This window comes from Rhipicephalus microplus, chromosome 4 (assembly GCF_043290135.1).
Source record: "Rhipicephalus microplus isolate Deutch F79 chromosome 4, USDA_Rmic, whole genome shotgun sequence".
In the NCBI taxonomy this organism is placed as follows: Eukaryota; Metazoa; Arthropoda; class Arachnida; order Ixodida; family Ixodidae; genus Rhipicephalus; species Rhipicephalus microplus.
In genome coordinates this window covers 51,203,182-51,229,803 of record NC_134703.1, presented here as the reverse complement: position 1 = coordinate 51,229,803, position 26,622 = coordinate 51,203,182, and the positions used below count along the sequence as shown (strand labels likewise).

The 26,622-nt window shown below is 45.0% G+C and overlaps 1 protein-coding gene across 1 annotated transcript in view; it reads right to left on the bottom strand.

Moving 5' to 3' along the window:
• The window catches only part of LOC142813907 (uncharacterized), a 116,949-nt gene extending 93,938 nt beyond the window's left edge, over nt 1–23,011 (bottom strand). The window contains exon 1 of the mRNA XM_075891865.1: nt 22,941–23,011. The gene's annotated coding sequence lies outside the window, so the exon portion shown is untranslated. The remainder of the gene's footprint in view (nt 1–22,940) is intronic.
• Between the last annotated feature and the right edge of the window lie 3,611 nt (nt 23,012–26,622).

Below are 26,622 nucleotides of genomic sequence, written 5' to 3'. Positions count from 1 at the left end.
ACTAGTGGTCTATACTAGTGATCATAGTTTCAGTCACCTCCTTTCACAGCGTTGTACCAAGAACGTGCAGGCAGCGGTATCCACTAGGTTTAAAAAACAAAAACCTTAGCCCAATGGTGTCGCTTGGTTACTTTGATTGTAAACACAGGTCGAAGCACGTTGTTAAAATTGAGTGTATGCGAACCCGGCTATACAACAAACGCTGTGTTACTCCCAGGCATTCTGTGAATCGACGGTTGGCTTATGCCACTAACTAGCTGTTTTCCTGCGAAACGTTTCTTGCTTCTTTAACAATGCATGCCAGAATCGATTACTACACCAACTTTTCTTTATTTTGTTTTATCTCAGCGTCTCCCCTACTCGCATAGTCGTCATAAGAACGCAGCAATAGATCGCGTACAAAGGCAGTGACGTGATAAATAGTTCGTATCAACTGGTTGCTGTGAACATCACAATGGCGACGAGGTCAGTGCCCTAGCGCATTATTAATGCAAGACCGAAGGTCTCAAACTACATCCACGCGTTTGCAACGCTGTTCTTATACACTTCGCAATAAGAGTTGTTTTATGTGGCGTGCACGTATTGATTATCGCTAGTATTATAAGTTATTCACTTCATCAATATTTCCGAGACTGTATTTAGACGTGAAAGTATCAAAGCGACGAACAGATTTTATACAGTTCTTTTGCTCAGCACTTAGATCTTGCTACACCAGTTTTTTTTTTTGCTTGCTTCAATCAAGCGTTCTTTGATACTCTAGAATAGTTGCTATTTTTCTATTTTATCAATTTGCTTGGTACTTACATTTTAAATGACTTGCAACTAAAGCCAGAGGACACACATTAGCACTCATTTTTTGCTTGCTTCCTTGTTCTTGTGTTCTGGCGTTTACCCACTAAGAGGGATTGGCCAAGAAGTCGGCGGAAATTCAAGTGAACATAAAGACAATTATAGCAGGATAAAAGAAAAGGGGTTACTTTGTTTTTAACAGCGGTCTTTTTTTAAGGAAACCATGTCTTCTTTTCTTTTATTGAAAACGTCAAGCCATTCCTTCACGCCGAAGTAATATTTAAAATTTCAAAAATGCGAAAAAAAATCTACCAGTTGAGGATGTGTACTGTCCATCTTAGAAACATATCACGCTTTCCAAAATGACCTAGGCTAACTAGAAAACTTCTGCCACCTATTTTCCACTCCTTAATATATAGGTGTATTTAGGAGGCTGAATCATCCGTGAAATCATGACGAAGCTGTCAGGTGGGGTCAGTGCACATCTTTCGAAAAACATGAAAAGAACCACTAGAAGTTCTAAAAATTGTCAGCTCTGTGTTTTGTCGAATGTGTTTTCTTTTGTCCTTTGTCTTTGTCCTTAGCTTGCGATACCAAACCAACAAACCTGAATTGGTGCCCTCAACCAAGAAGATGCCTATGAGAAGTTTACTATCTAAAAGTTCTGGCACATTTCATATAAATGAGCGAATTTTGTCATAAAAGGCAGTGAAGAAAGAAAACTAGAAAAAAAGGCAGGACAATTACGGGAAGACCGACGACTTTCGAGTATCCGGTAAGTCGAAGAAACAGCGGTTGGAAAGATGAAAGAGAAAGAGAAAAAGAAGCGTAAGTGTACAAACCTTTCTTACTACATGTCCGACCTCATAGCACCTATATGTCGACAGACAGGCAAACAATTGCGTCTATTTCTCTGCTCGTTATTTTGACATACGTCAAAATAACGAGCAGAGAAATAGACGCAAATAGACGCAAAGATAACCCAATTTTGTGCTTGTTATTTTGACATATGTCAAAATAACGAGCACAAAATTGGGTTATCTGGCCACGATAAACAATGCGATAACGTAGGTAATCATTCTGGCCGCGAGTTTCTCATAGCACATCTTCCTGTACGAAAACCCTTGCACTTTTATCGCGCGCACATTGAAGTACCTTACGCAGTCAGAATCCACGCGGAATGTTTTAATGTTTCTTGCATCACATTAATAACGTGATTTGAACGTAAAAACTGAGAAATCTCATATTGACACAAAATTGTTTGGGTCGTGCCCGCGAAAAATTCAGTGGAGTGAATTCCATCACAGAAGTCACACCAATAGCCACCAGAACGTTCTGAACTGATCGATGGCGTCAGATAAGGAGGATACAATAAATAGTGTTGCACGCAAGACGGGACAAAGGAAGGGACACGATGGCACACAGCAATGTCTTGACGGTGCTCTAGCCAGTGGCCCAGTTTGTGTGCCTACATGTCTTTACATAAAGTCAAACAAAAATAATAGGGTACGTCTTATTGCGACGTCACCATGACGTCACCGGTCACGAAAGCTGTGCACTCATCCTGAAGCTATCTTGATGTCGTCACCTGTCTTCTTCGATCGGTCAAAGGTGGGCCGATCCTGGAGGCAATGTGCAACGTCAAGGGACGGGCAGAAAGCTTCACTGAATTGGTACGAGATTTCGCGAATGTTTTGTTACACAATTCGAGTCCAAGCGCTTTGTTGGCTTAGCAGTACGTGGCAAGTATGGGTCGATCACGCATCGTGAGTACCTACGACTAGCAGCCAGTACTTAGCTCGCCAATACTTTGGGCAAGTTTAAGTCCGAGTGAGTCCAGTTAAGGCAAAACACAGAGAGCTTGCGCCCGAGTATGTCTGCTGGGGTAAAATTTTGGTGAGCTTGACCTATGGCTGTGACAGTCCAAAAAAGACACTGCGTATCTACGAAGTGAATGATGATCAGTGAGGCGAATCGTTCGTCTGTCCTTCCGTCCATCCATCCGTCTGCCCGTCCGTCTGCCTCTCTTCTTGTCTGTCTGCCCGCCCGCTCCTATCACACTAGCGAACGCACCAGACGGATGGATGCTTCGTCCCACTCATCATTATTCACTTTGTGGATATGCTGGCTACGCAGGGCGGAAGGACGACCGACCAGGTAATGCTATAAGGAGCTTCGCCCCTTAAAACCAATGCCTTTCGTGGCGTGGTATTTAAGGGCCTGGACATGTTTTGCACCCAAGGCCGTATCCAGGAAAAGAGAGGAATTGAATGTGCTTGGTCTGCATCTGCCTTCGTGAAACACCGGATGCATATTTTTTCAACAGAGGTGTAATTTTCAGTCTGTCCTTAGTTCATTTAGGTAGGCTGGCTGTCTGTCTGGAACAATCCGTTGCGCTCGAGCCCCAAGTGCTCCACGATTTTCCTTCCAGTTCTACTTCTCAAAAGCATTTATCGCTGTGGCACATTGGTAGCTTCTATGACCTCATCCAAAGTATTGGAGACGCTCAACCCAAAAAGCTTTACTGTAGAGGTGTTTGAGGGAAGCCGTAGAATGTAGTTTTGATGTTTTTCTTATAATGGCTTTAGTTTTGTCTTCATCTGCTCTGCCCAATTCAAGATAAGGGACAACGTATAGTACACGGCTTATCACGAAAGCTTGAACGAACCTCAAAAGCTTGGCTTCTTTCGTCCGGCATTCTTGGTAGAAATGCGCTTAAGCAGGCGGCACGTCTGCTTCTCACCAGCTTCGAGTCTCTGGATTGCTATGGACTTGTATAGCCAACCCTTAGATTATAGTACTGTTTACGGTTGTAATTGCATCGCCAATCACAACCCCTTCCGTTGGGATTGTTTTTTTTTTGTGATGGGAGAAATTTCACGAGTGCAAATAGTAATCAACTTTCTGCAAGCTATTGTGCCAGTCATCGTCTGCATGCCTTCTCGTAGTTCTTTATGCTCAGATATGCGATCGTGCTTCCAGCTAACATGGTTTACCAACTCATCCATGATATGTGGCGCTAACGTCTAAAAACCACCGTATGAATATGAGAGACGCCGAAGTGGAAGGCTCCGGAAATTTCGACCACCTGGGGTTCTTAAACGCGCCCCCAAATTTGAGCACACGGGCCTACAAGGTTTTTGCCTCCATGGAAAATGCAGCCACCGCAGCCGGGATTCGATCCCGCGACCTGCGAGTCAGCATCCGAGTATCATATTCACTATAGGCCACCGCAGCGGTGCGACCAACTCATCTACACTTTAGGCATCTTATTGGCAGAGATTGATACCCTCCATTTGACAACTCATTATTGTGCGTAACCGGTTATTAGACCCGTAGAAACAACGGAAAAAAAAGAGTGCGTAATTATTCAGCATTTTATCTTATATGCTTGCGCAAGTATATGTTTAATGATATACCTACGCAGAAAAGGTTACTTCACGACATATCACAGACAGCACTAAATGCCTTGAACAGAACCATTTCCCCTTTCTCCACGGTATCTTGGACAGTGTCACAGTATCTAGCAAGCGAAGATCCTGCCATCAAAGTCAGTGAGATTCAGCACGCGCAACCGAACAACAATCGCAGCGCACGTCTTCCGTTTGGCAACAAAGCGACATACTTCTACATTACTACCAAAAAGTTGCGCCGTTAGCAGTTAGCTGCGCAGCAAGACAGGTCTTCTTTTCTTCTTTTTTTGCTGTTTTTTGCTGAAGATGTGTTGAGCAATGCCAAGAAATAACTGCACTGAAGGTCGTGCACTTATGCGCGACACTTTCCATGGGCACTGCGATGCTAGAGATGCCTGCATGGGTGACGATCTTGACACCACGATATGCTGGTTGATTGGCGATTCAGATTCTACGCGTTAGGATCACGCGTCCGGCAACGGAAGTGTGTGAGGTCTGAGAGGTAACTTTTTTATTAGCACAGAAAGCACAAGCCCGAATTGGCAGGATAAACCTCCACAACGAGTAACTTCTTAAGCTCTATGACGACGGTTTGATTGCCGGCCACAGCAACCTCCTTTCGATAGGAACGAAATTATGCAATGCTTTTTTGACCAGATTCATTATATCTGCACGATAAATACCTCCATGTGGTCGACATTAATCCAGAGTCAACCCTCTCTTCTCCCCCCTCCCCTCATACACAGCTTGCTGATAATCACATCAGTATTTCGGCAAGCGAAGCTGGAGATTTCAAATTTAGTTAAGCGAGGAACTCCTCAGGAAGTTGCTTGGTTCATCACTGACTTCCAGCCGTCGTTCAACTTTACAAGCTTTTTATCGGAGCAAAATGTTTATATGTGCTATCTCCTTCAAATATTCTGGTCCACAGCGCTGAACCTTTAAGTCGTCTATGCGCATCTGAAAACAGCACCATTACCTCCATTCATTTTGTTGCACTACCGTTTTACTACTACACTGTGGCACTTGAAGCACGAGCATGCAGTATAAGCAGAGCCCACATAACCACATTTGAAATGACAACATTGAAATGTACAATGCGTAGACAGGAACAGCACTCGCTTTTAACAACCTATTCAGATGCGACTGAGGACGCTGTTATCCGGTGTGTTACCAGGCTATGTTAAGTTTAAGTTTGTATGCATCGGAGATTCGGGGACTGGACAATGATCGTTATTGATTGCACTAGACCGGATCACGCGTACATGCTTCTGACGCTCCAACGGCAGGCATTAAGCAGAGGCCAGCGAAAACTGCGTTTGTATGTAGCAACCACTTTTTTTATTCGGGCTATTATCATGATGGTGGGACAATACAACCAGTGTACCATCTCCACTTATCGAGACAAAAGCTGGCGAACTCGTCGCTTTAACAAGTGTACCGAAGCTATAGGAGTTCACTCAGACAATCATTGCGCAGAGGCGGATACAGCCTCTCTGAGAGCTTGACGTTATCTCCTGTCCATTAATTTACGCGCGCAGCGTTTTTCGTTGAAACGCTCGAACCTACAGTAAGCGCAAAAATTAAACCGACGCGGCGGTATTTGTGAGTGAGAAAAACAATATACCTCGAACGTTGAATGGAAGGTTCGCGCAAGCGGACAGCACAGCAGATGTGAAAAGCATTGTAATGGATTTGGGGCCCTCTCATTTCCGTATCCTCGTATAGAACGGAAATTGTGCCGTCGCTTCGGAGAACTCTGCAGCCTTTTCAGAGCGAGTGGTTGGATTCCACCTGACAGTGCAGGACGAAAGCTTGGCTCCTTGATTGAGGGCCTTCCGGAAATTTAAGCTGTTTCACCCCTCTTCCGTGGAGCGCGCTCTCCAGGGCAACTAGTCTTGCAATAGAAGCAAACGATTGCGCGGGCGGGTGCGAAGGAGAAGGTGGCACGACGAATGTATGCGGGAAGACAATGGAGCTCGGCATTTTGGGGCTTGTGCAGCTTTGAACGTAAACTAAGCCCTTCAGAAAGAGCGGCTATTTATATATTAATAACGTGGTTTTCCCGAGGCAAGTGGCATTTAACTATTTATTTTATCATTTATGTAGGAATGTGTAGGAGATACCCTAAGAAATAATCGAAAAATCGGCGAGTCTTTTCACGAAACGTGGTGACCTACTGTGACACTTATACTGTTCAATAAGTAATATATGAGTTATTGTTCTTAAACAAGGGCGGCGCCACTTCTCGTGTACATAAAATTACCATCATCATCATCGTCATCATTATCATCTTAATAATAATAATCATCATCAGTCTAGGGCAAAGTTCTTGTTACGCCAGTTAGCCTGGTCAGGTGAGTGCGGCGGCTACCTCACACTGCCACACCACTTAATAATCAATATCACAGACGTAGCGCCACGGAAAGTGCGCCCCTGTACGATTCCTCTACTTTCCCCTCAAAGTTGCTTGATCAGGTTGGTCTACATGGCTTACTCTTTCAAAGCAGCTCAGGTAATGACAGACGCTGTAGAGGAGTGTTCTGCATAATTTCGATCACTTAGGGTTCTGTGAAGTGCACTAACATCGCACGAAACCCAAACCTATAGCATTTCACCTCCGTCAAAACGTGACCGCCATGGCTGAGATAGTATGTTTTCGGTGAGCAGCTCAGCCCCGTAAGCATCTGGACAACGCGGTCGCTTTCCTTAATGACTCTAAATCAAAATTTTGTTTATTTATTTACAAATACTGCTGTCTCAAGTTGAAGAATTCGCAGGAGTGCACAGAATTGCTCAGCACAATGAAAAAAACATGGAACGTTCAACACAATCAGGCAAAAGTACAGTTTAACGAAATGCATGATTACGCAATCTTTTTCAAATTACTAAGCATTGAGTCTGTGCAGAGACGCATCCGGCTCATTTCATAGATCCAAGGTCTGTGAAAAAAAAAAGAAAAACTTCAAACAATCAAGATGCAACTCTAAAGCGCATAACATCTAAAGGATCGAAATGTCCTGTACGGCGTGCAGTAGATGCAACGAAAGCCCCGCTGCGGTGGTCTAGTGGCTAAGGTACTCAGCTGCTAACCCGCAGGTCGCGGGATCGAATCCCGGCTGCGGCGGCTGCATTTCCGATGGAGGTGGAAATGTTGTAGGCCTGTGTGCTCAGATTTGGGTGCATGTTAAAGAACCCCAGGAGGTCGAAATTTCCGGAGCCCTCCACTATACGGCGTCTCTCATAATCATATGGTGGTTTTTGGACGTTAAACCCCACATATCAATCATCAAGATGCAACGAAAGAAGTGGGCGCTAGAACACTCAAGCTGGTGTGAAGTATCATATACAGGAGGATCGATTGATTGATATGTGGGGTTTAACGGCCCAAAATCACCATATGATTATAAGGGACGCCGTAGTGGAGGGCTCTGGAAATTTCGACCACCTGGGATTCTTGAACGTGCACCCTAATCTGAGCAAACGGGCCAACAGCATCTTCACCTCCACCGAAAATGCAGCCGCCACAGCCGGGATTCGGTCTCGCGACCTGCGGGTCAGCAGCCGAGTACCTTAGCCACTAGACCACCAGGGTGGGGATATGCAAGAGGATGACACGGTCGCACCGACGTTCGAGAAACTGCAGTAATAAATCATACCCACGTGAACTAGGCGTAAAGTACACAATGATGTAGTTCATCGTTGTATATACTTTTCTTTCAAATAAAAAAATACCTTACAGTAGTAAACCTCATCACCAGCACGTCTTAATCGGCAATAATCTATAGCAAACGTGGCGAAAGTTACTGACCCTAATGTTAAAAAAAATAAAAGTGTGTGTGTGTGTGTGTGTGTGTGTGTTTTGCTATTATTAATTGGTTCAACAGAAGAGAAGCATTAGAATTAGTGAACTCATACAAGTCCACGTAATTTGCGTTTTATAGCCTGTTTGAAGGGCACTTGCATTGTCAGTTACGCAGACGAGGTTCCTGAATGAATTGCCCGCAGTCGTTTAATTAAAACTCCTCTCAAACGTCGACGTCCTTCGCATTTTCTCCGCAAGGTAAACAAAACGAGGAAAAGATACAGAATAACGTTTGCATAAATTGCATGCATGCACCTATTAATTAGTGAGCCTCACTCTGCAAAATGTTAAAGAACAGTGATTCTCGCTTGCGCACAGTTTAGGCAGCCAGTAATACGAGCGAACGCGAAATCTCGACGCTGCCACATCTTTACTAAATGTTGCGCAAGTCAGATTTCGCAATGAATGGCACTGCTCCGGAAAGAGTGGGAGCCGAGGCAACAGCCGCGCAACAAAACCATAAAATATAACGGTAATTCAGCAGAAATAAAATGCGTGTGGTGCAACCAACAGACAGCTGCTGCCTCAGTTTTTTTATTCTGTCACTCCCTACTTCCCTAGGACTGCCAAGCATATAAATCTATACATACGCACTTTAAACCATGCGTGACACCTACGCTTGACGACTAATTGAACGTCGTTTATCACGACCACGCGGCACGCACTAGTTAAATTTAATGGCTTCCGCTTAAGCCGAGTTGCTATGGGTACACCGGAAAAAACGAAGCAAAATATTGTCAAGCTGACAAGTGATATTTTTGCGTGAAAATGCACTACCGGGTAAGGAAATTGAAATTCCTTAGGTTCATAAGAAGGAAAACTAGTTTATTTTGCTTTCGCTGCTTCTGAATATTGTTCTGCCGCTTAGGCCGAACCAATGCGTTGAAAAAGTCTCCAACTTCGCTGCTACCGTTTCTTATACTCTTTGTTTCACTTGCATTTTGTGGCGTCTGAAACGTATACGTGCGTACGTGGTGTGAACAGCACACGAGGAATTCATGAAGCTTGTATTGTTTCGGCGAGAAACCGAGTAATGAACAGCGCTATGAATTGAAAAAAATTTAAAAAGCCCACTGGCAGCAGTGATTAAAGAAAAAACCAAGCATGCCATTAAATTGCTCGCATGCTGCTGAGTTCCCTGTGGTCACCGATTTGTCGTTGTCGATTAATTTTGAAAGTGTGGACATTTTAAAAGTAGGATTTCTATTTATTTGAAACTCCGGAAAGCCGCCAACATCTGGCACCGAGAAGTTTTCAAAGACCAATTTTATACTTTAAGTACAAATTACCAATTAGGAAGTATTAGCGAGCGTAATCGAACAATGTACATTGTGTTCTTGAGTTACTTAGCTTTTTTTAACATGAAAGTGTTTTATTCCGGGGATCTGATGGATCAGACAGTGCATCCAAAGATAGGAGCCTCCCTTGCCACAGAGATATGTGTACGGGCGTGCGCTACATAGCACGGCTACAAAGAAAGGAGTAGTTATCATATTCAAGATAGAGTCGCACTGGAGAGCTCTCGACATATAACATATTTGATATCTCAATAACGATCAATGTGAACGTCTAATTTAATTATTAATAGAGATTCCTGAAAAAGCAAGGTCAGCATTTTTTGCTAGATAGCACCCTTTGAAACCTCTATTAGGCGTCGAGTAACTTCATTAGGGGCGTGCAAATATTTCTGGTTCTGATGACTCTGGTGAAGATTAATTGCAGGAGTTTACTTTTAGGGACCGCTATGCTCTTTGCCGATGGTCTAATGAGTTTGTGCCTCGGTTAATTAGGTCAGCCTTCTACATATATAGATGACTATGTTATTGTTTGTGTTATAGTCACAAAGCAGCATTTGTCCGCAGTGCCTACCTATTTATCAGTAAACCGATTTGATCAATTTTATATTCATTTTATTTCACAAAATATCAACAACCTATAGGGCTTTTCAATATATATATATTCCCTGATTATTTGTTCTGGAAACTGGAGGAAACTGTTTTAATGAAAGGTAGTGGCCTAAATGTTTTTCGTACATGCTTACATGCTTAAAAGTAGACCTTCCAAAAAAATTAGTTTTTATAAATTTAGAGGACACGAATATCTCGAAGAAACGGTAAATGTTAGTGTGTCTTGAAATATACCTAGACGCTGTAAATTTCGCTATGTCTTCAATTATTATACCTGTTGTGATGACACGTGGTTTACATAATCAGTAACTTTCTTAATGTTGTATAATTATTATGAATTATAGATAATTTATTATGACTGTTTAAAAGCATATGTATACTTGTGGACTTATACTTGGGACTAATAACCTGGCTGTTTGTTTGGCGATATATAAATTTTACGACAGCCTTTGCAACCAACCTTCTTATCGCACCAGGTGTACCGCATCTGTTTTTTTTTGTTGTTCTTGAAATGTTAAACTTGCTTCGTTGGGTCGTTATCAATGCCAAAAACTTCGATGTACTTCCGTCTGTTTGGAGCGTTCAGTGCGTCAAATATACTATTCGATTTCGAATACTTCACTTTGAAAGGAGCTTTTCTTTTCTCCAACGATGCTAAATTGTCCGCTGTTTATTAAAAAAACACAACGCTGTTTTTCTTCTCGCGTTATGAAGTCCAGCAGCTGGCACGCGCATCCCCACGCCTATTAGGCATGCGTCATTCGTCGAACAACGTGGCGACCGGATAACCCCTGTTGCATACTCATATATCATCGTGCTCTTCCTCTCTACGTGCTCCATTCTGCCCGTTAGCGGTGCCCTGCAACGTTGTGTCAGCGATACGTAGAGAATGCGGCTCTTTTTACATTGCGTGCATGTTTTGTTGTCTCCACCCTATGGCATCAGCCTCCGTTCCGCATCATCGTATAATGACTTGTTGCAAAGCCAGGCCATAGGCTTGCGGTAACAGCCAACACAGAACATGCTGTTCCGGGAGCTGCGAGTTTTGCTTGAAAAAGAAGCGGGTGCAATTCAACGCTTTTTAGAAAAAATGAAAAGAAAAAAAAGAACAGAAAAAAATGTTGCACGTAAAGCGTGCGCGGCTGCGTGTGCGGTTTCGCGGAGCGGGTGCATAAATCAATGTTTAGGAAGAGTGCTGTTTTCCGTATACCTCGCCGCAGCCGCGTCCTTTTGCGCCCGAATTCGTCGCGTTTTGCTTCTTTCCGCGCCATTAAATATGCTATACGGTGTCTCCTCCATAGTTTCTTTTTGTTGCAATCTTCAGTGTGTCTTTTGTACTCGGGCGTTCAACATAATTCACTTCGGCTGAAACACACGCGCAGCACGTAGTGCGTTCAACTCGGCTCCTCATCGCTACTCTTGCTCTGCACAGACGCGGGTACGCACGTAAAACTTAGCTCCTGTTTTCCCTAGCTTGGCTCCTGTTTTCCCTACTTTCGCTGGAAAATGTTTCTTCCTGCCCAGGCACACGAAAAAAGCTGCTCTTCATCGCCAAAAAAAAAAAATGGGTGTAAAAATAGAAAAACACTTTGTTATCCAAACACAAGACACAAGAGACGTTTGTTATCCAAACACTACGACACAAGAGACGTTTGAATTGACCCGAAATAGAATTGATTGATTGATATGTGGGGTTTAACGTCCCAAAACCACCATTTGATTATGAGAGACGCCGTAGTGGAGGGCTCCGGAAATTTTGACCACCTGGGGTTCTTTAACGTGCACCCAAATCTGAGTACACGGGCCTACAACATTTCCGCCTCCATCGGAAATGCAGCTGCCGCAGCCGGGAATCGAACCCGCGACCTGCGGGTCAGCAGCCGAGTACCTTAGCCATTAGACGACCGTGGCGGGGTGACCCGAAATAGAAGAAAAAATAAATGGCTCCTGCAATCATTTGCCCAACTATTTTTACCAACAGCTAAACCATCGTATATTGAGATATGCCGCAATTTGTGACTCTCGCACTGTTGCCCTGAAACGTAAATTGGTACTCTGAAGTTGTACACGAGGGCGCAGTATGAAATGCGGGTAAGCGGAATGTGTGCAAATTGTACACGTGAACACAGCGGGAAAAAAAAATATAAACCACCAAATTTGTGCGTGTTTTTTTTTTCTCCGTGCTTCAATATTTCTTTTACTGTGCCCTTGTGCACAATTTTCGCATACCTGCGCGACAGCGCGGAGTGCAATGAGTGCGCCGTCGATGAGACTATTGAACACCTCATATGTTACTGCCCGACATACACAACCGAGAGGCTTCACCTGCGCAGTGTCTTAAATCAACTGGACAGAAGTGATTTCACTGTCGAGAAAGTATTGGGACCATGGCACTGCCCATCCCAATTCCGAAAAGGAACGAAAGCACTGTTGCGTTTTCTCAAAGACACCGGCCTGTTTTACCGTTTGTGATGTGAAACTGTTACGCGTCGGCCCAGTCGGTGACCTTTTTTTCTCCTCCTCTATAACTTTCCTTCCCTCTCTCCCCTTCCCCAGTGCAGGGTAGCCTACCGGGGCTCAGCCCTGGTGAACCTCCCCGCCTTTCTCGTTCTGTTCTCTCTCTCTCTCATACCTATTCTGCCTTTAAAGTACAAACCAAATGGGCCAGCGACGAGTTTTATTGAACCTTTGTTGCTTTGTTGGGTGCGGGCACTGGTGCAGGGCTTAACTTAGCTTTGTGAACAGAATAAGGCTAAGGCGGGTGCGGAATACGCATCGCGATGTAAGCTCGGAGCTAGTGAACCACGTATTCCTTCACACCAGCTGAAAGCTAGCAATATTTTCAAAGGTCAGCAACCCCTAATAATTTTATTTGAGACAACACCCAACGTTTGCAAATGTTGTAGTTGAGCCTCTGGCTTTTGTAAAAAAAAACTCTAGTGGATGTTGCAGTGTGTTACATTATTCAGTACTGCAGAATAACGATGATAGATTCATCGAATATTTACCAAGTGCACCTAAATGTTCCAATAAGAAACTGCCAAGCAGCTCAAAATCGTGATCACCACCGAAACATACACGTATTTTCCTTCTGTCTTTGCCGCTAGCAAAGCGCAATCAATGGTTCGGCCCGCAGGCCTACAGAAGACAGCGACGAAGAGTTGGCGGATACATAAAACAAAGATCGATATGTAGAAGCCACACCCAATTCGATTAGTACAGGCGGCAACAAAGGAGCCTGGGTGCGCGCGTATGGGATGTGGTACGTGAGTCAGAGCTATGTCGATTAAAAGAACAAGAAATAAGGCGAACCGATCCCTCTAGGAACTTGCAACATAAAAGCAAGAACGTGACCAAGAAAGGTAACTGAGTGGTAGTACCAGAAATAGAGAGAGGCTGTGGCGAGAAAGGCTGAGGGCTCAGAGAGCGGGAAAAGACGAAAGTAAGCCTCAGGAGGGCTTCCCAGATGAACATGCCACCCGCACAGTCGAAGAGGAGATTGGCGGCCGCGGTGCCTCCCAGTCGGCTCAGACGATCTCCTGTCAGCCTGTGGTTCTTGCTTGGTGCACTCTTACTAACGGCTGGATCACCTCAAAAGACGGCCCGATTTACCGATGCCCGAGGCACCTGACACACGAAGCCGCTGGCAAACGAGCACCACTCCCATTTGCTCCACTTGCCACACAGACTGGCAAGTGATTATCCCTCAGTATCACACCGCTACGGAAACATGTCTGAAAAGATCTGAAGACGTGCAGCCCTGGTCAAAATTTCGCAGGCCACGCTTCCGTAGAAATACATTGGTTAGTGGCCTGGAAACTTTTGATCCCCCCCCCCCCCCTGTGCATAAAGAATTGGACAATATAATGCCACGTACATTACAGCAGAGGTGCAAATGACACCTGCTTAATTCTTCAGAGTCCTTTCGCATTCATCCGCGTCCATTCGCGGACACAAAAAAATACAAACTACGAGACCTTCTCCAGGCGAGCAATGACGCCACATAATAACATCATAGTGTGACGTCATAATGACGCCAAAGAATACCAATATTGCTACCGTCATTGCGGCGTCACTACATGAAGTCACATGTCAACTTCGTCAATAGAGCTCTCCCTGTTTGCAAACAGCGTGACGTCACTGCCCCGTCCACCATCCCCTCCGTCGGAGCAGGTGCTGGTTGGCAAGAAAGTTCCGTCGGCGGGATCCTTCTGCATGACAGCGCTGCATGTGTATGCATTCCTTCGACAGAAATTTCTGTGATTTGCTATTCTCTCATGAGTGAATGAATGAAAAAACTTTATTTCTCTCTATTCTCTGAAGTAACATCTTTTAAAAAAGAAGCGTTGCTGCATATCGTGCACAATTCTGTTAGGTTTACATGTGCAAATTTGCGCGTCGTATTTGGCAGCACTACGCATAGTACAGCTAATGTTGCCACTGTGACATGACGTTCAAGCTTTGAAAAAGAAAAGTAAACTAGCTCCAAACACCGCGCTACTGTACCACGCTCAGCCACCAGTGAAACTGTCTTGCCAACCACCGCCTTCATGTGCACCGGTGACGTCATGCTGTGACGCACCCCGGTAGAGGTCTGTTGACGTCGGGGACCGGTAAAAGGTAGGTATAATATTATTACCGCTATGGGATTAAAAAGAACAGAAACAATTTGTAATACCACATATCGTAGTGCCAGTGGACTGCCAGTGCTATAATCGTAGTGGTTGATACGTTACAATTTTCAGATGGTACAATATAGTACCTTCAGTAATGGTATAGGCGTAGTGGTCAGTTTCCTTAACATGGACGAAGTGTATTTCTGCCGAACGCTGCCTATTTCGTTTGGTGTTTTTTGTGTGAATTTACGTTCTATCCGAGGATCATCGCTCTCCTGCGGGCAGTGATGGATCCAGGCCCCACCGTACGCAATCCGGACTTGGCGTCACCTTCGACGTCAACCTCAAGGAAGCGCAACAGCCGGGAGGACGACAGCACCAGTGACAGCACTGAACTGTACACGGCGAGTAGTGAAGACAGCGACGAAGATTTCATCCCTGCAGTGAAGCGTAAAGCTAAAAGAAGAATGGTCGGCGCGTCTTCGCCAGCTAGCGTCTCTACCGTGAAGGCGGCGTGCAGTTCTGAACGCCATACCATACTTTTTGTTCCTGTCGACTCTTCGATTAACCTGAAGAACATGAACAGGCAAGTGGTATCAGCGCGTCTCGAAGCTATCGTGCCTAATGAGATAAAGGATATTAGGCTCAACCCACGGAAGAATATCCTGGCCATAGACGTTGAGCACCCGGCTGCGCTACATACCCTGCGAACTGTCACTGAGCTTGGAGGCATCTATCTCAGAACTTACATTCCGCAGGATAGTGACACGACGACAGGCGTCATTTATGACGTTGATGTTTCCATACCGAACGCAGACCTTCCTGTACTGATAAAGCCAGCTACTGGGGCAACGGACATATTGCAAGTATGCCGGCTTGGCAAATCCCGTTGCATCAAGGTGACCTTCAGAGGTGATTGCATCCCATCACATGTAAAGGTCGGTCATTTTCGTCACGTTGTCCGACCATACATCCCAAGACCACTACAGTGCCACAACTGTCTAAAACTGGGTCATGTTAGTGCTGTGTGCAACAACAAGCAAGCATGCCCACGTTGTGCCGGACCCCACAAAGCAGAGGCTTGCCAAGCAACTCTCCTAAAATGCAGCAACTGCAACGGGAACCATGAGACCTCGTCCAAAGACTGCCCAGTACTGAAGAAAGAGAGGAGCATTCTGAGACAAATGGTTAAAGACGGATCATGACGAAAGGAAGCGGTAACGGTTGTTCAACGACGGCGTTCCCGTCGACGGCGGTGCTCAAAGAAAAGAAAAAGCAGTCCTGTGCCGAAGGTGCCTTCACTAACGCCGCCACCGCCACCACCACCGCCGCCACGACCACAGAGACCTCCCCCGCCCCCGCCACCAGGTGGGGTACGTCCAGAGGTGCCGGAAGACACTGTGGCGCTACAGAGAACATCCGGCTCTGACTGGCCCACTTTACCGCGGGTACACGTGTCTACGGAACCACAATATCGACAGACAACAACGAATATTCCCCCAGCAGGCAGTCTGTCCGCCCAAGAGGTACAAGTCTTTTCTGTATTGAGGTCGTTCATGAGTGTTATTCGCACTCTATTGGATAGTCTACAGATCCCTGCCGCTAAATGCGCGCTGCAAATCTTGGACACACTAGAACCAGTTCTTGCCGGACTTCAGTAACAAGATGGCGCACCATAGACCGCATCAGCCTTTCCGAGAAAAAGTCAAGCGTGCTTCCATAATTCAGTGGAACGCAAGAGGTCTACAGTCAAGAATGCCTGAGTTCCGACAATTCATTTTCGAAAATAAGTTTCCCCTCATCATCATTTGTGAACAGCATTTTTCAAAAATACCTCGTCTGTCGGGCTATGAATCGTTCGTTTCTTCAACGTGCATTGAGCGAAGTCAAGTTGCTGTGTACATCCGTAAAGAACTCACTTACGTTCTCCAAAGAGTAGAGTCTCACAATGAAAATCACTACGTCTGTCTATATGTTAAAAAGAAGAAGTTGTCGTTTACGCTGATAGGCGCATATATAGCGCCGTCAGGTCGACTAGATCAACAGACATTGAATGGTGTATTTGCAACGACTCCAGCACCTTGGATATTGATGAGTGACTTCAACGCCCATCATCCATTGTGGGGAAGCATCAGGACAAATCGAAAAGGCAAAGACCTAGTTGATCTCACATCAGAGCACGGGCTTCAGGTGCTAAACGACGGCAGCCCTACTTATCTCCGAGGAGTAACTTACAGCAGTTGCCTGGACTTGACATTAGTGTCGCATAGCATTGTCACGAAAGTCCAATGGTTCACAGATATTGAAACACATGGCAGTGACCATATCCCCACGTACGTGACAGTCAGAGGTTTGGACGATTCTCCTTCCCCTGGACATTCAAGACTTATTGACTGGGAAGAGTTTCAGATATCAGTGGAGAGCAAGTGCATACACGAACCACCGGAATCCATTGAAGAAGTGATTAGTTATGCAATGGAGACTTCCACGAAGATATGTTCGAAAGAATCGAGGCGCACGGCACTCGACCAAGAGTTGGAACAACTTCGAGCGGTCCGCCGACGTGCCGAAAGACGATACAGACGCACGAAATCTATCTCTGACCTCAGAGAATCCAGACGCATTCAGAAAAAAATCCAGCGTCGAATGCACAAACTTCATGAACAACGGTGGAAGAATTTTTGTGACTCGCTAGACCCTCGAAAACCCTTGTCTCCCGTATGGAGGACTCTTCGAGGTATTCACTCGCATCCACAACAGCGTCACCCCTTCGCCGCTCTGGCGCTACATCAACGTCGCTCACAGCTTGATGTTTCTGGGGAATTTTGTGCAAAGATCGCCGGCGACATCTCTATACCGATCGATCTAATGCCACAGGATGTTCCAGTCGCACGAGATCAGCAAATGGAGGTTGCATTCACCATGGAAGAACTTCATGCGGCATTGAACACATGCAGACGCTCATCGTCCCCAGGTCCGGATGGAGTGACCTATACTGCCCTACGTCACCTAGGCCCGAAGGCACAGCGCTGTCTCCTGGACATTTTCAATAAGCCTTGGCATGATGGAATGGTGCCTGATGAGTGGAAGTGTAGTCGCCTGGTGCCTTTGCTGAAGCCCGGAAAGTCTCCATTCGACTTGGCATCATACCGGCCTATAGCACTAGCAAGCTGCGTTGGTAAGGTCATGGAGAGGATGCTGCTTACACGCATGGAATGGTACCTGGAACATTATAACATCTATCCTGATGCTATGGCTGGTTTCCGACGAGGTCGGTCCTCAGTTGATAGCGTTATTGACTTAGTGACCTCTGTTCAGCATCAGAAAGCTCAGAAGCGGCTGTCGGTAGCTCTGTTCTTAGACGTGAAGGGTGCCTATGACAATGTGACCCACGAGGCTGTTCTCAATGCTCTTGAAGCAGCTGAACTTGGAGGTCGTGTCTTTCGATGGGTAAGAAGCTACCTCACAAAGAGATCCATGTTCGTTTTAACTGAAGATGGGTCTACGAATAAGTATTTCACAAGTCGTGGGGTGCCACAAGGCGGTGTTTTGAGTCCAACACTTTTCAACCTGGTCCTCGTGGGGCTCACTGAAATGCTGCCACAGACGGCTTATATATCTCTCTACGCTGACGATATCTGCATTTGGGTGTCCGGCATGACACGCCCTCAAGTACGCGCAAGAATGCAGAAAGCGGCAACAATGACATCGACATACCTTCGCCAGCAAGGTTTGACTATCGCCACAGAAAAATGCGCAGCGGTGGCGTTTACACGCAAACCGATGTCTTTCTACTCATTGTGCATCGATGGCAGATCAATCCCATATAAGAGCACTCATAGATTCTTAGGCGTCATCGTAGATCGTGACCTAACCTGGAGCCCGCATGTCACATACCTAAAGAAAAAGCTCATTGGCATTGTGAATGTATTCAAGTTCGTCGCCGGAAAGTCATGGGGCCCATCCGTGCACTCCATGTTGCAGCTTTATACAGCCCTCTTTCTCGGAACTCTCCGGTACAGCCTTCCTGTCCTGTAAACACGTGCAAGACTAACATCCGTGCACTGCAAAGCGTACAAGCCCAAGCACTTCGGACATGCCTTGGCCTTCCAAGATGCTCATCGACAGTGTCAACTATTGTTATTGCACAAGAACAACCGGTCACAACGCACATCATTGTCGAGACGCTGAGAGCGCACATTCGGCATTTATCACGGCTACCGTCACATCATTTAGCGTGTTTGACAGCTCGGAGGCCCCATTCTTCGTACTGCGGTATCGTGACAAAACATCAGGACATACTACCGCCTGGCTTCAAACTTGCGATGCATCCAGCAACTGCGCCATGGAGTCTTCGTCAACCTGACGTGCGCTTATCAGTTCCTGGAATCTTTAAGAAGGCACGCATGTCAACGCTAGCCCTGAAGCAATTGACTTTGCGTCTGTTGGACGAAAGATACTTCGACCGCATACATGTTTACACCGATGGCTCCACTAATCCCAACAGCTCCACAGGAGCAGTGGTTGTTCCATCTGAAAATGTGTTGCTTCAGTACAAGTTTTCTCACACCACGACGTCGACAGCAGTAGAGCTCGCAGCACTTCAAGGTGCAGTAAAGTACATTATTCGCCAGCAACCTAACCAATGGGCCATCTTTTGCGACTCCAGGTCAGCCTTACAGTCACTACGGTTTGTTATGCAGCACGGGCTACATGAACAATCAGTATATCAGATAAGGCACGACTACCACGAAGTGGTCGCGGAAGGTCACGATATTGTATTTCAGTGGTTGCCGAGTCATTGCGGAATCGTCGGCAATGACCGCGCGGATGAAGCTGCTCGATCGGCTCATGACCAAGACCAGCGCACGCCCATACAACTCTTGAGAACGGACGCTGCAAGGCTACTACAATCACTTGCTCGCCGTATATCTCTCCTACAATGGAATACGCAGGGTTTCTCCAACACGCACCTGTACTCGATCGACCCAAACTTGCAACTTCGTTTGCCATCCGGGTTCCCACGATGCGCTGAAACTTTGCTGTGTCGCATGAGGTTGGGCGTGGCATTTACGAATTCGTACTCTCGTCTCCTTGGAATGGCGAGCACTTCGGCATGCAACATCTGCGCCTGCGAGGAAACGCTTGAGCACATTCTATGTCATTGCCCAGCATACCAGACTGAACGACGTATTATGGAAGCCAAGCTCTGTCAGCTGGATTCACGGCCGCTTACAGAAGAGAAGATCCTGGGACCTTGGCCGACGGCTTCCCATACGCGCAAAGCCACGAAAGCCCTCTTGTACTTTTTAAGGACCACCAAACTTCACGACCGCTTGTGAAAGAACTGTGCGAGGCCGTGCTGTGTAGTCTCGAGCTGACTATTTATGCTTCTCTTTCTTACTCATTTTCTTTTCTGTCTCTTTCCGTTCTATTATTCCCCTTTTCCCCCACCCCAAGTGTAGGGTAGCCAACCGAGCCAAGCTTGGTTAACCTCCCTGCCTTTCCTCTCTATTTATCTCTCTCTCTCTCTCTCTCTCTCTCTTCCCTAACATATTTTGAGTAATTATTGTACAATCTGATAATTATTTAAGTACCGCAGCGGCATTTTATTCACTGCATAATAACTTTTTTCTGATGCTCTTGATGAAAAAGAAACCACACTTGTATACGATCGTTCAAGCATAATGGCTATATTGGCTGTCAAATAACCTGTCCCTGTTATATCAGACCAATTTGAGAACCATCAATGCACGCGCAGCCAAACTCATTATGTCATACCATTTCATTGCAGTTCCCGTTTCGTCTACCGAGCTTTACTATATTGCAGGAAGATGAGCAAGCCATACCTGCCTTACTAGGAGAGCAAGTACTACGACATTTCATGGATTAGCATTTTTCTTACGACTGTATTCGGAGATTCTAGAACGAAATGCAGATCAGATATGTGCAAGTGACGTTTCTTATTACAGTTTCATTTTTCTCACACGAGCATGTCATTATTCTGGCGCAAACGTCCAACGACATGTGAAACCCAGAGAACAATGAGCAAAGCATCTGTAGCTCGATTTCGCACGACAGAGAGTCTACAGACTACCAAGCTATGTCCGTGTGTTCAGTGGTCTTGCGGTAGCGGCTTGAGTTACAACCAGCGGAAAATACAAGACATACATATTGCAGTAGCACGGCATGCCGGGCGAGTTCGTTAGAAGAAAATGAAAGGACGCGTGTAAAAATGCAGCACCCCCATGGCTGTCCCAGTTGGGGTGATGTGAGCACCGTGCAATTTATTTGGCACGTGCTGCAGAACATAGACGATGCTATCATAGAAAGGAAGTGAAGTGGACTGTCACCGTTCATTTTTTTTATTTCCGGGATATTACGTAATTTTGTGCGGGCAAGAGTGGGTTGTGGTAACAACTTGACAATAGAAGCGATTTTTAAACTCGCAAGTTCTCATGACACGCTACGTAAATTACACGCTCAATGGCTGCAGTAATGAAGCCTCGCGGACTTTCAAGTTAATTTTTGCGTCTAATGGCATCTGGGCCTGGGCCTCCTGTCGGTGAAGGACATTTATCTCCATTAGAAATTCTCTATATGACAAATAAGTCTTGTTTTATAGCGTCTACGTGATGTCGTGAATCGCTAGTATTATGACATAAGTCACAATTACGAGGCGTTTTTACCGCGACGGGTGATCTTTCCCCCTTTTAAACAGAAGCTGCGAAACACGACATCGAATACGCGCACACGCTCACTGAAACGTTATTGCTAGTAGCTTTGTGATGCTTGATTAAGGGAAAGCTTCTGATGTATATTTGTGCAAATAGGGTATAGGTATTTTACCTCGTTCTTGTACAATAAACTAAAACACATATTTTACATGAAGATAAATAAAATTATGCGACCAAAAAAAGTGTTTCGGTATTTTTTTCATTTTAAGCTGTGAGATATATTACTAGAAGTACTTTAGTTCAAATAATGTACAAAGAAATACAAAAGCCTAGGAATTTACCGACGGCCAAAATTTGAATAGTCAGGACTGGATAGACTATAATTAGCTAGTACTTTAGAAAAAAAAAGAGCGCCGTAAGCTTTAGATTTTCAACAGCAATGCGTTTAACAAAAATACAACATTACACGCTGCACAAATAGTGACATTTGAGCATGAGGTTTAACATTTTCGAAAATGGTTCGGCAAGGAATTGCATAAATTAGCACGTTAATTATCCAAAAGAGCTCACAAAAGTGAATAATTGTAACGCATATGGCACCAATACTGTGTTTCATATAAGAAAATTTTAAATAAGCTAGTCTCGCGAGCCAATTCAAAGTCATGTTGGTAACTTCGGAGCCTTTTTGGAACGGAGAATCATATGAGAAATTCTAATACATAAAACGTGTGAATTTCCTATGTTTCCAGCACTGGCAGCATTGCGCTACTAAATTTTCATTTTCTCATGTTAATTGCACTGACTGAGATCACCAGAGTAAATAAGAAAAACAGATGACACTACACATGTGCATGACATGTGCGCTTCATCGGTCATCTTGTCGTTAGGATCAGAATTTTGTCCAATAAAGGTTGAGCGACGTTCATGCTTACTTAATTTTTGAAGAAGTCGAAATCGTACGGGCATCTTCACTCTCAAAGCTTCTGGCATAACAACTGTAGGAAACTTTCTTGGCTTCAAGCGATCTGGCATGCCACCACTAATGTGCGCCCCTTATGACATTTGAGGATTGAAACTTCATATCGTAGTATTTTGTTATTTTGGGGGGGGGGGGGGGTTATAAAGTGCTATCAAGATTCGCTCGGTAACTGTGTCATGTCGCTGCAAACATTGCTATATAATATCATAATAATATCTTGAGTTCAACGTCCCAATCCCACGATATGTTTATGAGAAACGCCGTAGTGAAGGGCTCCGGAAATTTTGACCACCCGGGGTTATTTCACATGCACTTATATTCAAGTACATGAGCCTCGAACATTTCACCTGCATGCAAATTAGACGCTGAAGGTAATGTTCGCTATGGTGTAAGTGCTGCATTAAGCGTTCAGCCGATATTGCCCGAACTGTAGGCGTAGCAAATGAAACTGCGTGCATTAAATATACTTATCCATAAATTATCACGTTTCAAATCGTGACAACTCTACCTACAATGTTTTATCAACTACCCGCTAAATTATGCCGTCTCTCACGTGTGCAAGGCTGCACGGGGAGGCGATTATATGCCCTTTTGCTAACACGTATGCGCTACATTGTGCGACTATGTTCGGCGCGTCCTTCAGTAAGCTTGATAAAACAAACAAAAAAACAGAGCTATGGCCACGGCTACTTACCAGTGACGCCTTTTCTTCTGGGAGGTACTGATATGGCTTTGTTCTCTGCATTATGGCGATGGACGGCCTGATAACATTTCAGAGACCCCTTTGCTTTCAGTGCGAAACTCCGCTGTGACATGCTTTTTCAACTAGAACGCATACAGTCATGAGCGAAATTCTCTAGACCATGGGATCGCTCTGAGAACTGCTTCGCTGAACCTTCTGACAGCTTCACAACTAACATCAAGAGTGTGCACTGCGCACGCGCGTCCTTCCGTGTCTTCCGTGCCTTCTAGTGCGCGCTCGCTTCAACCGCGATAACACCGTAGCACATAAGACGATGAGCACGGTGTTATTTTCGCAGTGACGTGAAGTGCCCCAGCAATGATGTCTTGACGAAATCGTCTCGTTTGTACGAATTAGAAGCCTCTATGGTCATCACTCGGCGCTTCCGCATCGACCGCAGAAACGACAGCTCTTCCGCTCTCCGTTACGTGAGCGCTCGAAGAAAAAAACTGAGAAGACTATCGTGTAATAAAAGAAGGCGTGCGTGCAGTTGTTTTGATTGATATGTGTGGTTTAACGTCCCAAAACCACCATATCATTATGAGAGACGTCGTAGTGAAGGGTTCCGGGAATCTCGACCACCTGTGGTTCTTTAAACATGCGCCCAAATCTGAGCACACGGGCCTACAGCATTTTCACCTCCATCGAAAATTCAACCGTCGCAGCCGGGATTCGATCCCGCGACCAGCGGGTTAGTAGCCGAGTACCGTAGTCACTAGACCACTGCGCTGGTGCACGTGTGCGCTGTACATGCTTTCGTATTTAACTCATGGTGAAATCATATCGGTCGTGAAACTTGGAATCAATAGCTTTCGAAAAGCTGTTGCCACAGACATCAGCGCCCGCCGTAGGATTGAAGCACGACTATGTGAAGAGGGGGAAAATTAGAGAAACTGACAACTCAAGGCAATTTTCTAGTGCGCAAATTTTTATATATGCCAATTTAAACTAGATATTTGGTTTACGGATTCTGACACTTGGATAAATAGTTGATTGCCTCAATTTTCGGTCAAGTGCTATAAGTTGGGGGCCCATATAGACAGGCAGTCTGCCATCAGGGCTGGTGTTAGGTGCATTGTCGTGTCAACGAGCCATCGCTAAATTTTGCGTGGGGATTTTGTGCGTACCTTCAATAGTTTACTTATTCGCCGTTGTTCTGTTTACTGGCGTGGTATTTCAAAGCTTGACTATCTCACAAAATGAAGTCGAAAATTGGACGAAATTTCATCTGGTCGGAAAGTAAGGACATTGTAGAAAGAAAAAGACAGGAGGCCGACCAAGAGGGTGCAAAAAATATTAAAAGACATTTCGGCTTCCCCACGGAAGGCTTCTAACTAAGCTGAGAGGCCGAATCTTCCAGCTTAAATCCGCTAAAATAATCGATTGGTGCATCTTGCATACGTCAGAGGTAGATTGCCGGCGCTGAGGTTAAGCGTGTTCCTCATTGTCTGGATAATCAAAGATTCCAGATAGTGCCGTTTTGTCCAGTTCTTTCCTCGGGCGATAACTTTGACTTTCCAGACAACGAGGAACATGCTTAACTGCAGCACCGGCAATCAACGTCTGACGTATGCAAAATGCCCCAAGCGATTATTTCAGCGGATTCAAGCTGCAAGCTTCGTCGCTTCCGCTTAGTGAACAAGACTTCGTGGAAGCCGAAACGTCCTTTATTATATTTTTATCTCACAGAATATTTAGATAGCTGCTCCCCTGACTGCCGACTGACTCTTGCTGGCGCAGGTCTGGCGTGCCCTCGCCTCTACTGACGATTAATGAGACAAGCTAAGCAGTACAACGCTGTACTCTAACATTGGCAAAGTGATAATCTGAGTGCTGCATACTCGCTGCTCTGGTTTTCCATGATTGGGCGACGTGAGCTTTCGAACTATTGGGCTATTGTGCTCGTGACCAGATGTAAAATAGGGTGGGGTAGAATGAGACACGGGGCAAAACGTTGCATTTCGACTTTGCCGGCTTCTGTAGCTTGCACAAAAAGTACTTTTCTTTGTTTCTCTTTGCCAGTGATAAGTGCTGGTACTTGGCTACTTGATGATCGCTCGCAGCGTTCGTGCGGGAAAATTTACGCGGCTAGCGGTGGTGCGTTAGTGACTCGTCGAAAAGGAGTGGAATTATGAGCAACCAAACTTTCGAATCCATGTATAAAGCTGCTTCAGGTCAGTACAATGAGGTGTTTATTTTGTTCAATCATATATCTAGCTACTCGGCACGCAGGTACGTGAGATTTGCCGAAGTTTTTCGAATTCAGGCATGTGAGAAGAGCAAAAGGTGACAAAAAAAGACATCAAGTTACCTCGGAGAGCGTCTCATTAAGTGAACCATTTACTTGCAACAATTTACTTGCACCAAGTAACAGGTAAAATGAAAATATACATTCACTATTTTCAATCTTTGTGTCATTTTATTCCATTCAATATTAACGCAATTTTCTCATCTACCAAGTTTTTGGTGCAGGTTGCACGTACATAATGTGGCTAATAAAACAATCTTGATTCCTCAGAATTTCAGATTAGTTTTCCTATTCTCTCGCGCACTCAATCGGGAGTCATAAAACTGCAATAAAAGCGCTGATTTATCGAAAGGCATGTGAAAGGTCAAAAATTTAGAAAAATGGTCATTTCGCCACCTGTAGAGCAAATGCGCGCCGCCATTACTGCTTCTGAATGTGACATAATATATATATATATATATATATATATATATATATATATATATATATATATATATATATATATATATATATATATATATATATATATATATATATATATATATTCGTAATGTTAGCTGTCACTTTCCTACGTAGGTGGTAAAGGTGGCAACGAGCCGCCAACTACTGGATACATGGGCTTCTATTAAAGTTACGCTACCAATTTACATACAACTCGCTCCTCGTACTTTCAATTTTCAAAAATGCGCTGTGATGCCATTGGGCGCACGCATCCGTGGTGTCTAGAATTTTCTTCGTGACTGTACGAACATCACCAACTATACGCCCACTGCAAGAGCCAGAGCATTCAGTTTAGCTTTCCCACCCACGCGATCCAATAAATTGTAAATATATGAAGTATTCCCCGCTGGCCATCAAACTACGTCACTTGAGGAGGCCCAATGAACAATACCGTTGCTTCCCAGTAACGCAAACTATACAATGGGCCTATTGTTCTCGGTAGCAATATGCCGAAACTGCGAGCCGCATCCTACCGAAGCGAGCCTGTTCTAGAGATCGATTCATCGAAGTTACACCACCGTCTTTTAGATCATCCACTCATTCGAAGCTAGTCGTGCTAGCTAAAGAAATACCATCTGCCTTTAAAGTTTGTTTGCAAAGTTTAGCGCCCAAAACTACTCAGGCTACGAGAAACACCATTCGCATTTAAAAGACAGTGTAAAGTCACAATTTTTAGCATACAATGGGCTGTGACTGCCGGCTCATCTTTATCTTTTTGTAGCTTTCGCAATGAAGCCCACGTCTCGGCTAATCCATACTACTATTCCGTACTACTAATCCGTACTGCCACATATCATGGTAATGCATGGCCTTCTAGTTAACAAATATAGGTCCACCAAAGACAAATGTTTCACGTCGAACGCAGCTGCGGACACTGCGGAGACA